General features: G+C 43.2%; 1 long non-coding RNA gene across 1 annotated transcript; it reads right to left on the minus strand.

The window, feature by feature from the left end:
* Window positions 1-531: 531 nt before the first annotated feature.
* Window positions 532-3,525, minus strand: LOC121106068. Its single transcript, XR_005838779.1, has 3 exons — window positions 3,139-3,525; window positions 1,432-1,523; window positions 532-1,350 (listed from the first exon to the last, which is right to left on the minus strand). It is a non-coding gene; the product is annotated as an uncharacterized LOC121106068 (long non-coding RNA).
* Between the last annotated feature and the right edge of the window lie 7,943 nt (window positions 3,526-11,468).

Genomic DNA, 11,468 nt, shown 5'->3' on the forward strand with positions numbered 1-11,468 from the left:
GATATTTCCAAAAAATTCACATGATTTCCTGTTCAGTTACAAAAGGTAATCTGAAGAAATCAAACTGCTTCCCTCCCTGGGTAAATTCACCTTTGTGGTTTCTTCTTATAACTTACAGTCAATTGTGCTTATGTGGGTGTCCAAACAGTCTAAAGTTCCCTTATTTCTTATTCTGTGTAAGACTGCGTTTGAAGATCGCGTGCTATAAAGAGAACCAGAACAGATAACCAATGCCAAGCAGCAATCTTGGCCAAGGGCTTCCCTCCTGAGAATGTAATGCAGCATGACCACATTGCTGAGCAGGATGATAAATAAGGCATACCCCTGGGGCAGATTATAATAACTATTCCTGAGAGAAGAATCAGAGTCTGGTCAAGTGAACCCACAGGTCAGGAAGTTCTGTTCGCTCTTACAGTTCTCTTTGGTAAGTGTTCTCAAAAGCAAGGAGATCAGCCCTTTTATTTCCACATCATTTCTCAGAAGGAGAGATGTTTCAAGTGCACTTTCAAGATGTTTAAAAGGATCGAACAACAGAGGCATCTTTATCTGGGATCTTTATCCTAAAAGCGGAAGACAGAAAGTTGTCACTACTGAGATGAAAGAGCACTGGAAGACTTTTTAAGGGTCAAAGTGTGAATGCTGACAGACAGACAGACATCCAGGGGATTGGAGATGTATGCTTTATGGAGAAAACTGCAAATAGCCATTTGCTCCTCTAAATCGAGGATAGGCATTTTCTTTCTAAACCCAAATTAACATTCATTCCACTCCTGCTCTAATTTGCAGTGTACTCTCAGAACATTCTAAAGTTGTTTGAAAATCACAGCATAAAGCTTAAGTGCACATACCATTAATTTCTGAGCTCAGAAGTTCAAATGAGATCCTTTATTAGGGTGTTCGCCCTGCAGTGTGGGGGGGTGAGGTCAGCTGCACATGTATTGTAACGGGAAAGAGAAGAATACAGCAGAGCAGCCAGAAGGAATTGGCTTATGGAGAGGACAACCTTCCACAGAACGCTCTTTGTTCTGTGGCGCTAGATGAAGAAAAGGAACGGGTGATCTATACGCAACATTTGGGGTTTGTGCATTTTGCCACCTCAACGTCTGCAGTGGTCACAACAACCACTCCCGTCCCTCCCTGACTGACCTCCACAGAGGACCTGTGCACAAACTTAGATAGGGACATCTCTGTCTTGCACAACATTCCAGAAAAGTCAGGCTTGATATTGTCAAAAGCATTGGTAATTCCCTAAATGCCAAGAACAGACCCCACACTGCAGTTTTCTTTGTTGTCCATTGCTCCTGGCTTTGTTCACCTGCTGAGCTTTCCACGGGTAAGATCATTTTTCACCTGGAAGAAAAGAGAAAAGAGCCCTGTGGTCCAGATGGTGACCCAGTCACTCAGGGCTGCACTGCTTCCCCATGGAATTACCCGGGACGGTGGCATCCTGAAGTCCTCTGTCCATGAGGTAGGGCTTCTTGGAGGTTCAGACACGACCAGGCCAATATCACTTTTTGAGTCTCCTGGTTTAATAAAAAATAAAAATTAAGAAACGCAAGCATTATGGTATGTTTTAAAATTTTGTATTTAACAAATGGATGTTTTTAAAAATGCAAATCAGTATAGTTGTGCTATCCCCAAGTTAACTATAGGATTTATAGGTAAAACATTGTTATATGGTTTCTTTTATGGGACATGAGCCTAAATTTTATTATTAAAGTATTGTCTGTCCATCTTTTCAGTGTATCTATCTCTCTGACCCGTCATATAATGACATTAGAAAATAATGTCAACAGTTGAACTTTGAGGTAAGTGGCCCCTAGTCCCAGGCTCTGCTGCCTGACATCCCAAGGCCTGGAAACTGTACCAGGTCCCCAAATACCCTGACATTAGCTCTGAACGGTCACCTGGGCCCTGCAGGGAGGTGTTTAGTTGTATGCAACAGGTCAAAATGGAGTTAAGGTTCAAGAATATTTGAGTTTCCCATCCCCGACAGCTGGTTTAAGATGGTGGTCAAGTTTATTTCAAATAACCAATTAGTTACTAATTACTAATTTGTTGTATTTTTATGTTTTGTTAGCTACTCTGAATCTATTCATGAATTGCTATAGAGCTGACAGTAAAGAGTTTCTCATCTCCTTGGCAAAGAATTTAGCTTACATCTTTGAGCCTATCTGCAGTTATTTTTTTAAAAAGATTCTATTTATTTATTTGACAGAGAGAGAGGGAGAGAGAGAGAGCACACAAGCAGTGTGAGCGACAGAGGGAGAGGGAGAAGTTGGCTCCGACATAGGGCTCGATCCCAGAACCCTGGGATCATGACCTGAGCCAAAACGAAGAGTCTGATATTTAACCAACTAAGCCACGCAGGCTCCCCTGGAGTTATTTTTTAAATTTTAGTTCCAGTAGAGTTGAAATAGTGATACATTAGTTTCAGGTGTATAACATAGTGATTCAACACTTCCATAATCACCCAGTGCTCATGACGCTGCTTAATCCCCATCACCTGTTTCACCCCTCCCCCATCCTCCTCTCCTCTGGTGACCATCAGTGTGTTCTCTAGAGTTAAAAGTCTTTTCGGTTTGTCCCTCTTTTTTTTCTCCTTTGTTCATTTGTTTTGTTTCTTCAATTCCACATATGGGTGAAATCATATGGTATTTGTCTTTCTCTGACTGGCTTATTTCACTCAGCATTATACTCTCTAGCTCCATCCATGTTGTTGCAAATGGCAAGAATTCATCCTATTTATGGTTGAATAATATGCCATTATACACACTCATGTGTGGAGGGACACCTGGGCTGTTTCCACAGTTGGCTATTGTATTTCCTGCCGCAATAAAGCATAGGGGTGCATACATCATTTGAACACTTTGAACCTGTCTGCAGTTTTGCCTCTGACATTTAAGTAATGTTGACGTGCTAAGAGGTTTTGTTCTGTTTTCTTTCATCTCAAAATGCAAATGAAACTTGATCCAGAAAGTTTGTACTATGATAAAATAGTCAAATAATTTCTACAAGGAGGGAGCTAACTGAGTACTATTGAATTTTCAGAAAAAGCACAACCAACCATTATGAAATAAACCCATAAGGCATTTCCATGGAAGTAGGGGTAAGAAGCTTTATTTTCACTTTACTCACATGGATCTGCTTCATGGGGAGGCCAGCTGTTTTGGATAAAACAAGCAGTAGGAGGGGCGCCTCGTGGCTCAGTCGGTTAAGCATCAACTCTTGATCTCAGTTCAGGTCTTGATCTCAGGGTCGGGGGTTCAAGCCCTGCATTGGGCTCCATGCTGAACATGGAGCCTACTTTAAAAACAAAAAACCAAAAAATACAAACAGTAGGATGTTCTTGAACAGTGGCTACCAGCCTGTGACACAAAACAAGAAATCCCCCTTGGGGCACAGAGGTACTTCAAAGAACTCAGACAGACAGTGGGGCCAGAGGAAGACAAGCCAGAAGAGGCATAAGGCAGGTCCCAGGATGTCACTGAAAAAGGCATGGGTTGTGTTGCTTCCGTGATTCGACCAAAGGGAGAGGATTTCAGGCTCTGGGGTAGGTCTGGGGAGACAGAAGAGCGGAACTGCCTTGCTGGAAACTGGAGACTGCAAGGTGGTGTGCACAGAGGGTCTGCTGCTAGGCAGCCTGAGCCAGGCTGGAAGGACCCCCGATCACTGAGAAAATGAGCAAAGGATGAAGCACCAATGCCTTTTCAAAAAAGGTTCCTGAGTGAGGATGTGGAGAAAGTGGAATCCTTGCGTGCTGTTGGTACGACACTGAGAAACAGTATGACGGTACCTCAAAAAATTCAATGTAGAATTATCATATGATCCAGGAATTTCACTTCTGTGTATATACCCAAAGGAATTGAAAACAGACTCTTGAAAAGATATTTGTACACCCATGTTCACAGCAGCATTATTCACACCAACCAAAAAGTGGAAGCAGTCCATGTGTCCTCGGAAGGATGACTGGACAAGATGTGGTGTGTATGGACCACGGAATATTACTCAGGCTGAAAAAGGAAGGAAGTTCTGACAGATGCTATGACACGGATTGGACCTTGAGGACGTGATGCTGAGTGAACAACACCGGTCACAAGAGGACAGACGGTATGATTCCACTTACACGAGGTACCTAGAGAAGTCAAATTCATATTAACAGTAGAATGGAGAAATGAAAGCGGAACGGGGGCCGCCAGAGGCTGGGGGAGCGGGGGAGGGTGAGTTAGTGTTTAATGCGGACAATGTTTAATGAGTTTCAGTTTGGGAAAATGAAAAAGTTCTATGGGTGAATGGTGGTGATGGTTACACAACAGGGTGGATATATTCAATGACACTCAACTGTATCCTCTCCCTCCCTCCCTTCCTCTCTTTTATCACTCAGCTAAAAAAAGAGAGAGTTCTCACTGGAGGTATGCAAAAAATAGTTTGGTTTCATTTTCTCCAATTGACTGCAGGCGTCTTCTGGAGCTAACAGAGCCCAGTCCAGCTCCCTGTCAGGAGTCCCCCTTTCTCATGCCCACCTCTGGTTCAGGCCTCCCCGCCTCTCCCCCCACACCCGGCCAGCCCCTGGCTGGCTTTCGGATCATGCTCTGACCCAGGCCTTCAGTTGTTTTCACCATGAATGTTTATAGTACAGTTTCGATGAAAGTGCCAGGAATCAGGTTAGGTTCTGGGAAGACAGAACTAAACAGTGTGGCAGCCCTCAAAATTACGTTACTCCTCTGATCCTAAACAATGGCCTGGAATGAAGCACAGATTAAAGATGGCTCCAGTCCTCACTGCTCTATTCCCTGTCTCTTCTCAGTCCGTCCCTTCTGTGACCATTTGATGGGTTTTGTCTCTCCTCACCTTTGTCCACACTGATCATGTGGCTTACGATACCTCCACACTGATCATGTGGCTTAGGATATGTCCACACTGATCATGTGGCTTAGGATACGTCTACACTGATCATGTGGCTTAGGATACCCTATCTGTTCAGCTCATCAGCCTTTTCCTTGAGTTTTTGAGTTTAACTTTGTTAAATAACAAAAATTCAACCAAGTAAATTTGAAGATATAATTGGCTTTATGAAACGATTCGTGAATGGGTAGCACCCCATTTAGCATGTAGAGGGCTGCTCTGAGAAGTTCTACAAATGGAAGGTTTTTCTAGAAAGAGGGTGGGGCAGAAAGTACTAGCAAAAGAAAAGGATTCTTCTGGGCAAGGNCTCTTTCCCTTTGAGGGAAAAGCCAGGCGTCTTATCATGCAGGTGACCTCATCCTCCTTTGGGAGTGGAAAGCCCCCTGTACCAGACTCCCTGGTGATGGAAATCTTTCTGACTGGCCTGGTAAGACAATATTTCTGGCGAAGGTTGAAACTGCAGCTAAATCAGATATTAAGCCCCAATTTGGGGACGCAGGCTAAGTGATGACATTGGGGTCTGTGGTTTTCTTTCTAACAAGCTCCATCCTCCTCTCTTGTTTGTCTCTCTCTATAATCAAACACCTGCGTTTGAGTCCCAGCTCTGCCACCGACTGTCTGAGGGATCTTAGAGACGGTTCTAAACCTTTTTGTCTTAAATTCTTCATTTATAAAATGAAGATAATGGTTCTGGCTTTGCCTGTGGCCTAGAGCTGTTATAAAAATCAAATACACAAAAGGATCAAAAGTTTTTCTAAATTGTTAGTTGTTATTGTATTATCACAATACAATTGTGTTATTATCACAATACAATTGTGTTATTATCACAATACAATTGTGTTATTATCACAATACAATTGTGTTATTATCACAATACAATTGTGTTATTGTATCGTGCTGCCTTGTGTTGCACGTAGACTTGCTTTTCTTTCTTATGCGGTTAACTCCTTGCAGAAGAGCACCATGTCAGAATTCTCTCCACGTTTCTCACAGTTCCTAGCACATTTCAACAGTGTCTCAGCCCTCCCACCAGAGGGCCAGGCCGCAGGTTGCCCAGCTCCCGGAATGACGCACCTGTCACACTCTGTATGGATGGCTTGCTCTGGAGCTTTGCAAACAAATGAAGCCCTTCCCCGTCCCCTCCCCACCCAACCAGGAGAGGATCCTAACATCTCAGAAAACAAGTTGTCCTTGCTCTGCCACAACTTAAGTTGCATTGAATTTCTAAACCATCTCTTAACCCAAGAACCGGTGCTGGAAGGGTTTATTTTATTTTATTTTATTTTATTTTATTTTATTTTATTTTTTAATACGGGAAGGGTATATTTTAGAAGTGGGTAGAGAGAACACAACAAGCAATGACTCATGGCATTTACATCCCCGTTGACATGGACGTCAGGGAGCAGAGTGGGCATGCTCAGCCCCCCGGGGACGTGGGGCAGCTCCAGGACCTAGGCCTGCACCTCTCTACACAGGATGGGGGAGCCCCAGCTGCTGGTTCATCCTGTGCCCCATCTGTTCTCATTCTAAAACACAGCAGGTGTAGCTAGGCAACCACGCCAGGGGACTGAAGGGGAAAGCAAAGGTCTTATTCAACACATAAGCTTGACTCAGCATACTCACGTGATTGCAGACCCAGAGAAACCACCTCTGGTGTCTAGGGACTCATTTGCATTTTAAAAACCGAAAGAAATCATAGTGGTTCTTAAAATCTGAATTACTTTCTTGTGGCTGCTTTAACGAACTACCACAGATGGGGGGCTTACACAACAGAAGTGTATGGATTCCCAGTGCTGCTGGTGGCAAGTCCAAGATCAAGGTGCCAGCAGGTTTGGCTCTCTACGAATCGTCTTCTCTCTGTGTGTCTGTGTCCAAATTTCCTACTGAGTTAGGGCCCACCCCGTGACCTCATTTTACCTTAATTCCTCTCGAAACGTATCTCTAGGGGACGCCTGGGTGGCTCAGTCGTTAAGTGTCTGCCTTTGGCTCAGGGTCCTGGGATCGAGCCCCACATTGGACTCCTCCGCTGGGAGCCTGCTTCTTCCTCTCCCACTCCCCCTGCTTGTGTTCCCTCTCTCACTGGCTGTCTCTCTCTCTGCCAAATAAATAAATCTTTAAAAAAAGAAAGAAAGAAAGAAAGAAAGAAAGAAAGAAAGAAAGAAAGAAAGAAAGAAAGAAAGAAATCTCTAAATCCCACCTCCAAATATAATACGTTTTCTCGGGGGCTGGGGGGTAAAACTTCAACACATGAATTCAAGGGGATATGATTCAGCTCATAGCAATATCCCAATGTTTCCAGACAAGTTTCTGCACAGGTAGACGTACACTTAGCTTGCTAATTTTAAAAAGATCTCTTCTGTTTATTTTTTCATTGAACTGCCTGGACTGCTTTCCTTTGAAGTATGCAGCATGGATAAGGGCCAGTTGTCAATAAACCAGTTGAGTTGGCAGGCAATACGTCTACCATTTTATCTTTTTTAAAAGAAAGACAATAGGTCTAAGTAACGCTTAAGCACTCATGCTATGATAACACACATAAACGATATATCGCGAGCTAAGGACCAACTTCTCAAACTGTGTTATGGTTATAATGCCTAGAAGTCGAGTTAACCAAACAGTAATCTGCATTTTCCACAGGGTGTCTGAAACTATTCCGGACAAAATGGAGTGCAGAGAGTTTGGGCTGACTGTTGTCTCTGCCAGAGGGCAAATTATAATTCTCTTAAAAAGGTGTTGAGCAGAAACAGAAGAGCAATATTGAGTCATTCATAAATAGAGAGATGTTTCTAAAATCAGTGAGCAGGCTGAAGATGGTGAAGTTGTAGCTGTGGCTGGCTTTATGAAGAAAGCTTTTCAGGGCTGAAGAAATGAAAGAATGAAGGGAATCCTGCTGCTCCGGGTGTGGAGAAATCCAGAGTGGGATTGGGGTGGCATGAGGAAAACGTACCTTGTCTGACTGGAAGGGCGTTGTGGCTGGTTGTGGAAGGTGGGTGTCTGGGATGAGACACCCGCAGCCTCACTGGGACTGATCATGCCCCAGGCATTGCCCCGAGAACTTGAGAAACATCATTGTAGTTCGTCCTCACAAGCCTAACCCCTAGGAGGAAGGTCCTAACGTGACCCCCACAGGATGCTAAGAGTAATGGGGCTTCTCAGAGCCCCCTGATGGAAGGTCGCTTTGAGCTGAGGAATGCAGGAATTATTCCCACTTGTCATGCCAGACAGTCAAAGACCACAGCCAAGGTGGGGTTTTGGGGGGAGGGGTGCTCTTTTGTATCCCCAGCTTGTTTTTTAAGTATAGAGCTTGTTTTTTAAGTCTCCCGGAATAATTAAAAGTAGAGCACTTTTCCTTAGTGTAAAAATGTTACCAATTTATACGTGGCAGAAATACCCATGGAAAATCCTAATAACAGCATAATGATGCGAGCTCTCCCCTTAGGTACCTTGTGCCCCCCCACAGCCCACGCACGTGTGTGGGTTGCCTGGATACACCTACAGCCTCAGCAAAGGTCAGCCCCTCTGGCTCTGCCTGATAACATTGCTGGCCAGATTAAAAGTCCTACAGAAAGACCAGAATTAAAACAAGCCTTCTCATTCCTAAATAGTCAATAACTTTTACAAGAAATGAAAATCCTAAAAATTGTGCTGATGAGATAGCTTCCTCCCAACAGTCACAGGTGGCTGTATATACAGGGCTACATGGCAAAGAGGACAGACTGTGACAGCAGGAACTGGCCAGCCACACCCAGAGGGAGAGAGGGGCAGCCCGCTGCAGAGAAGCTCAGTCCTACAACCATCGGCCCGTTTGTCCATCTTGTTTCATGGCTGAATTTTAAGGCCCTTAAAGATGGCGTTCCATTGTGTACTTTTGTGACCCCTTCCTCTGCCCTCCAGCATCCAGCAGACTTCACTCAACACTTGACTCATAACCAGTCATTCCATTCTTTTTCAGGCTTCCTAGGAAGTTAGTTTCATTTCAGGTGCAGTATAATAAAAAAAATATGAGTCGTCATTCCCAGTTCCTGGCACAGAGCTCCTAAAATGGGCAAGTAGAGGGTTGGAAGTTTCAGCTCCACCCTCAGACCTCTGAGGAAAGGAGATAGGCTGGAGATTGAGTTCAATAACAAAGCCAGTGATGACTCAATTGGACTTACATGGAAATCCCTAAACAATGGGGTTTGAAGAGCTTCCAGGTTGACGAACACATGAAGGTGCTTGGGAGGGTGGCGTGCCCAGAAAATTCTGTGCCCCTCCCCACATACATTGCCCTGTGCAGTGATATCCCTTATAAGAAACCAATAACTGTAAGTAAAGTGCCTTCCTGAGTTCTGTGAGTTGTTCTGTCAAATTATTGAATGTAGGGGTTGGTCATGGGAACTTCTAATTTGTAGTGATCTGGGCAGAAATAGAAGTCTCCTGGGCACCCCATTTGCAGCTAGCACCCCCACTTCAGGGAGCGTCTTGTGGGGCTAAAGTCTTCAATTTGTGACATCTGTACTCTGTGTAGATTGAGTTGAAAAAATGAATTATTTTTGGACAGCCCGTTGGTGTCACAGAACTGAGTCATGTGAGAAAAAAACCTCTGAGGCACTCCGACTTAGACTTACTGATAGTGTTGCTAAATGCGTGACAATTTTTTCCTTGTCAGTCATGGTTTCATTAGGTGTGACTTACTGAGAGGAAATCATGTCTTCTCGCCAACGAGCCTATTGGCCATTCTAAGCAAGTACTCAGTTCCCAGTTTGTTAATGTTAAGGAGAAGTAACATTAACATGCAAACCTTGACAAAGGTCTTTACTTCTCTTTACAGAAAGTGCTTTTCAAAAAAAGAAAAATAAATTACCTTAGGTGTTGCCCTTCCGTTTCTGAAAGAACAGTGGGTGTTCAAGGAAAGTCTTTCTACTAAGTCCACTGGGTCTTTTCCTGGTGATGTTGTCTGGGAAGCTCACACATTCAGGAAAAGATCATGTATAAAATTAGAAAGGGACCAAGCAGTGGTGTTAATATTTGGTGGGCTGAAACTTGTTCTGTTCCTGAGTCATCGACAATGAACAAACATGATGATTCTAACATCTGATTTGCGTGTGGACCGAAGTGCTCTGAGTCCAAGCTATCATCAAAGCTCTTATGTTCACATATTGGTGTTAATCCTTTGTGGTTAATTAATAAAAGGACATTTGGAGCACTTTGCGGTCTCCTTTGCTCTAGTCATGTGTGTTGACTTGCTCCTCAAGACAGGGTTACAGATGCAGGTGTTTCGGAGGACTCCTACCTTGTCTTTGCCCAATAAAATGGAATTAACTAATATCGTCACTATTTTTAATAAACACAAAAACCTATTAGCTTAAAAATTTGGTTCCTCGTATGTTAGTCTGAAGTAAATTCCAAAATAGATTAATATAAAAAATAAAACTATTAAACCTCTAAAGAAAAATATAGGTGAATATTTATATAATCTTAGTGCCAAGAAGACTTTCTATGTGGGACGGTATAAGAGAGGGAGAAGGTATAAAGAAAAGGTGATAAGATTGACCACAAAAATAAGAAGATTTCATGGGAATGTATTAATGGACATTGAACAAAGCCTATGTGATATTTGGTTAAGCGAAATATGCATAGGTGGGACACTGCTAGCTGATTTAGGCACTAAAGTTATAAAGTTCCAGAAACTGTTTATTTTGTGTATCTTGTCTTCTCCCAGTCCTGTTTTAGCTGAGATCAACTAAGATGAGCATCAACAGTAATCTTGTTTGCAGGACATGGTCTAAGAATGATCTCTCTTTTCTCAGTGTCTCAGAAAATGAAGGAGCTGGGGTGTTCAGAGAGGCTGTACTGGAGTAAAAGAGTTTTAAAAGACATGACAGTGAAATTTGATGCCGAACCGTGAATGGTTTCTCATGAGAAGAAAAGAGTATAAAAGACATTTCCAGGGATGCCTGTGTGGCTCAGTCAGTTGAGCAACCGACTTGATTTCAGCTCAGGTCATGACCTCGGCGTCCTGGGATCGAGCCCCACGTGTTTGGGGGTCTGCACTCAGGGAGGAGTCTGCTTGAGGATTCTCTCTCTCCCTCTGCCCCCTCCCTGTTCTCACTCTCCCTCTCTCAAATAAATAAATAAATCTTAAAAAAAAAAAAATATCCAGGACCATAGGGAAATTTGACTGTGGATTGGATATGAGGAAATAATTGTTCATTTGAATATGTGTGAATATGGTATTATAATTATGAAGGAAAATGTGCTTTTTTTTAAGATTTTATTTATTTATTTATTTATTTATTTATTTATTTGAAAGAGAGACAGCTCAAGAGAGAGCACAGGCAGAAGGGCCGAGAGAGAGGGAGAAGAAGGCCCCCGCTGAGCAGGGAGCCTGACTTGGGGCTTGATCCCAGGACCCTGGGATCATGACCAGGGCCCAAAGCAGACCCTTAACCGACTGAGCCACCCAGGTGCCCAGAAAATGTCTTTTTAAAAAATAAATGCATACTGAAGTATTTAGGAGTAAAAGTCGTAATGTCTTCACTGATTTTTTTAAATGGCGATGTCTGATCCACTGTTAAGACCAT

The sequence above is a fragment of the Ursus maritimus genome, unplaced genomic scaffold (assembly GCF_017311325.1).
Source record: "Ursus maritimus isolate PB19 unplaced genomic scaffold, ASM1731132v1 scaffold_30, whole genome shotgun sequence".
In the NCBI taxonomy this organism is placed as follows: Eukaryota; Metazoa; Chordata; class Mammalia; order Carnivora; family Ursidae; genus Ursus; species Ursus maritimus.